The sequence below is a fragment of the Mytilus edulis genome, chromosome 12, assembly GCF_963676685.1.
Source record: "Mytilus edulis chromosome 12, xbMytEdul2.2, whole genome shotgun sequence".
Classification (NCBI taxonomy): domain Eukaryota; kingdom Metazoa; phylum Mollusca; class Bivalvia; order Mytilida; family Mytilidae; genus Mytilus; species Mytilus edulis.
The window spans coordinates 69,497,921-69,503,290 of record NC_092355.1 but is presented as its reverse complement, the minus strand read 5'-3'; positions in this window follow the sequence as shown (position 1 = coordinate 69,503,290).

The following is a 5,370-nucleotide window of genomic DNA, read 5'->3' as shown; positions in this document are numbered from 1 at the left end:
AACACTTTGGAGTACTCAAGTCATGTTTAGCATTGTTAGTTTCCTAGTTTCAGAGGGGAAGATCTCTAGACAAATTCAAAGTAAAATTGGTATTTATAAACAACTAACCAGTTATATTCTCATAATTCAAACTATAAAGACAACAGTAGTATACCGGTGTTCAAAAGTCGAAAATCGATTGAGCGAAAACAAATCCGGGTTAAAAACCAAAACCGAGAGAAACAGATCAATTATAACATGTTTAAGTGGGAAACAAAGGAACAACAGAAACAACAGAAATACTGAAGTGCAACAAAAACAAACGTCAACGAACATAGACATGAACGATTTGATAACAACTGCAGTAATCCGGACTTGGTACAGCACATTTTAAGAAAAAAAAGGTGACTTGAACCTGGTGTAATGGCATGCCATACCTCCTACTTTATGACAATGTTAAAAAAAATATCGCTAAAACACTACGTGACAGAATACAGCATAAGCACACGTTAAAACATTCACAACAGAGAAACGCAAATACAAATAATATAATAGTCAACACAACATCACATTATGCAACCCGCAAAACAACAACGCACATTTACCATCGAACGACCAACACAACAGATGATTAATATACAGTGACGCGCTAACTTAACTAACATGCAATCTCGAATTATATTCACAATATTCGTCTAAACAATTTCATGGCAATGGTGGTATGGAAAGGCAATTGGCCGTTTCAGAATCTAAAGCATCATGGGTAATTTCATTGTTCGTACCCCAAAGTGAAAATAACGTTACGTCATTGGTTGAATTTCCATTGTTTATAACGTTTTAAACCAATCAAAACGCTTCGGTGTACGCTTTTGAAAATATTACCCAGGATGCATTAGATTCTGAAACGGCATTGTTTCGATCATTTCAGTTATATATATGTCTTAACTTGATGATTATTATTGCTGTTCACAATTTCAGTATATCTGTAAAACAAAATTTTGTTAAGACACTACAAAAAGAAACGTTAAAATGTCAAAAATCGTCATTCTGGAGCAATATTATATTAATTTGATGATTTTGGAAATATTGACATTTTTGTAGCATAAAATTCAATATCCTATTATGATTCAATTGAACAGGTTTTGTGTTGTCATTATTTAGATCTTATTCTATTGGTCATTTCTATGAGTAGTGACAGATGTTATCCAATCGTTTGATGTGTTTGAGCTTTTGATTTTACTATTTGATTTACAACTTTCGGGTTGAATTTTTCTCGGAGTTCGGTACTTTTGTAATTTTACTTTTTTCTATCTTTATAACAAAATCGATAAATACGGTGAGTCACAGGTTCCAAATAAAATCTTTTAAAAAAGTGACCACAAGGATGACCATTGATTACACTAGGTCATACTGAGCCTTTATTATATTTAAGTCATGCCATGAAAGAAGTCATGACTACTTGATAAATAGACAAATAACACAACAACTACACATTTCTATCAGTACAAACATGTCGTCAGTCATCACACTCGTTCCTGAAACAACCTGCATTAGGCAAGAGAGATTATAAATGTCCGGGAAGACTTCACATAAAATCGAGAAGCTTCAAATCCAACATTGACCTTAACATGGCAGCTTAATTATTAGATAAATGCTGTTTTGGGGAGCTGTAACTAAGATCTAGCATGATCAATAACATTCATCGTGTATGAAAAACGTGCCAGTTCCAAATTACCTTTACCTCTTGGGTTGCTTTCAAAAATATCATCATATTCATACAAGTCCAATCTGACTTAAGAACTATAAAATTACATAATTCAAGCATAGTAGTTTCCGGTAAAACGAAATGTAGTTCGACCTACTAATTATTTGTGTATGCCCTTGCTTTTAGTATTGATCGAAAGAAAACACAAATACTATAATGGAAGGCAAAAGGGAAAACAACAAAAATACCGAACTTCGAGGAAAATTCAAAACGTAAAACACCTTCATCTTTTAAATAGCAAAACCAAAAGGTCAAAAACATTAAACGAATAGATAACAGCTGTCATAATCCTGACATGGTACGGGCATTTTCTTGTGTAGAAAAGTGGTTTTTAAGCTAGCTAAACCTCTCGTTTGTAGGACAGTTGCTTAAAATTTCATATTGACAACAATGTGTGAACAAATCAAAGACATAAATGGTAAAAATGTCAAAAATAGGGGTACATTAGTCAACATAATGTTATAATCTTAATTCCTAAAATGACAAACAACTATATCAACAAGGATAAACCAAAAAACAAAACAAGAGAAAGAACACTATCAGCATACAGATAACCCTACTAATGTGTATCTGGGTATCAAATATCCACCTCTGATTCGTTATAAGGGGAGACAATTCGTTATAAGGGGAGACAATTCGTTATAAGGGGAGACAATTCGTTATAAGGGAAGACAAATACACAAAACAGTTCTGGTATGATTGTCAATGAGACAACTATCCAGCAAAGTTGAAATAAAGTGGATGTAGCTTAATACAACATTTCATGCGAGCACATTTTGTAGTTCCTAAAAAAAATTAAGAGGGAAGAACTGACACCTATAAATAGAAAGACAGGTCAACAAGTTTTATAATTTTTAATTTGATTTTTTGGCAAGTTATCAAGGGGCACAACACGGACACCAGACAAATCAAGCTATTTCAACCCTCTTAAAATCAAATAGGCACGGGGGTCTCAACACGAGTTTTTGGGTACATATTTTTGCAGCTAGAATTTCAAAAACACTCCCCATCCATATATTGTAGTCTTGTGAAATCCTGACCCATAAACATATTTCATGGCAAAATAATATCCCATTCATATATTCCTCAATTATCATACAGTATCAAATTTAACATTTTGACATGATTTTAAACGATAAAAACAGCATTTGTACAAACATCTAATCGAAAGATGAAATTAATGACCTATTGAAATATTACCTTGGTCAAATCGCAACCCATTGATATATTTGATGTGTCAAAAAAGGCACCCATCCCAGCGGCACATCTATATACAACTTCATATAGAAAAAAACCCTGTGCAAATAGGGAGGGTGACTCAGCTTCATTGGGTTGCTACATTTTAAGTTCTGCCTTACCATAACATAATACACAATCGGATGAGTCCTTTCTAATGCTTATAATTTGTTTAATTGTATGATCATGTAACCTTTCAAATAAAGTTTTCTTTTAACACGTCCCACTCAAACCAGAATATCTGGATGTACTGTATGATATTGCAGTGACTTGTGTGCTTTAACTCGATATTGACTTTGAGATAAGGATTAAATTGAGAATGGAAATGGGGAATATGTCATAGATACAACAGCCTGACCAAAGAGCACAAAACAGCTGAAGGCCACCTATGGGGCTTCACCACTAGAAAATCCTGCACCAGGATGGCTTTAACTGGCCCCTAAACAAAATGTGTACTAGTTCAATGAAAATGAACTCTAAATTTCGAAACATACTAGAGGATCTAAAGAGCCTGTGTCCAACACCCTGGTCTATGTGCATATCATAAACAAAGGACACAGATGGATTCATGACCAAATTTTGTTTTGGTTATGGTGATGTGTTTGTAGATCTTACTTCACTGAACATTCTTGCTGCTCACAATTATCTCTATCTATAATGAACTAGGCCCAGTAGTTAAAATATTTTGTAAAAATTTACAAAATTTATGAAAATTGTTAAAAATGGACTATAAAGGGCAATAACTCCTTAAGGGGTCAATTGACCATTTTGATCATTTAACTTATTTGTAGGTCTTACTTTGCTGTACATTATTGCTGTTCACAGTTTACCTCTATCTATAATAATATTTAAGACTAGAGGCTCTCTGTCACTTATAAATTTGCAATTTAACTCTGGAATCCAATCTTTAGTTACTTGACTTCCCATAATTGAAGCGCGTATAGAACAATTGTTATATTTTGTATTTGGTCAGGTTTCTTCAGATCTTATTGATATAAAATGAAAGAACACAGTTCCAATGTCCACTGTGTTGGGAATTTCTGTCTAAGGGCATCAACTAAAAAATGTTTTTTGTTCATGTTTTTTTAATCTATTTTAAGATGCGGGAGTGCTTACACTTTTCCAAATTAATAAATTTTCCAAGAGGTATGACTCAATAAATGACCTTCTCTGATTTTCTAATTTGTCCAAGTCATGCCTGAAATCAAACTATGATATGAGTTTCATAAAAATCTGGCAAGAATTATACATGACAGTAAGTATTTCCAAGGGGCATAACTCTTTCGAAAATTGTTAATCAGCAATGATTTTCAAAATTGTTCCCAAGACTTTACTAATATAAATCTAAAGCAAGTTTCATAAATATCTTGACATAGATATACACATGATAGTATTAGCAAGGCAATTGTCCGTACAAAAAATATTTCCAAAGGTCATAACTCTTTCAAAAAAGTGCACCTGCACATATTTTTGAATTAGTCAAGAGACATTGTTATAAGCCTTTGGTAAAATCTAATAATATTCTGGCAATAATTGTACACATGAAAGCTTACAATGTAAATTTCTATATAATTCACATTTTCAAGGCTCTTTTAACAAAAGAACAGAGTTCCAATTTTCCTGTTTGCACATATTTGATCCATCCAAGGGCATTAACTAAAAGAAAACTTGTTTTTGCAATTTATAAATATCATAAGAGAAAATGAAGGTTTCAGAGCAAATTCATAGTGATTATCTTCGTAAGATACATTTCCACGTGTGAGAGCAAACTATACCAGACATACTTTTGAACAGATTTATGGTATTTCTTCAACTCCAGCACAGCGTATGTGGGGGACATAAGTAGTTGATCAGTTTGAAAAGTTACCTGAAACACTGCTGATATAAACTGGAAAATAAGTTGTATAAAAATCTGGCAGGATTGTACATATAAAAGCCAGACAAGACTCACAGGGAAGGACACACAATACTTTTATGTCCCCTGCATCTTTTTGGGGACAAAATGTGTTTCTTTTATGATAAAGGAAGCCAGGTAGTGAAAATGGCTGGACCAGATTTTAGGGCCAGATCAGCAAAAAAAGATTCATTACAACAATGTTGGAAATAGAATACCACTTGGTACTTTTAAAACAATGAACTCTCTATGTTGTTCATTAATTTATTCTATAACAAGTCACACATTTAAATGTCTACAATGACATTTTTTATAATATTCCCTGACATACATAAAAGAATTGTTATTCATCTTCTCAGTTTCTAATTTTTTTTTAAATCACATTGACAAAGAAACACATATGCAGTCGTACGTAAGAAGAAACTCTTGATTTAACTATGTTGTCCTCAGGGATATTTTAATCGCTACTACTGGACCCGTCTGTTTTCTTTTCTGC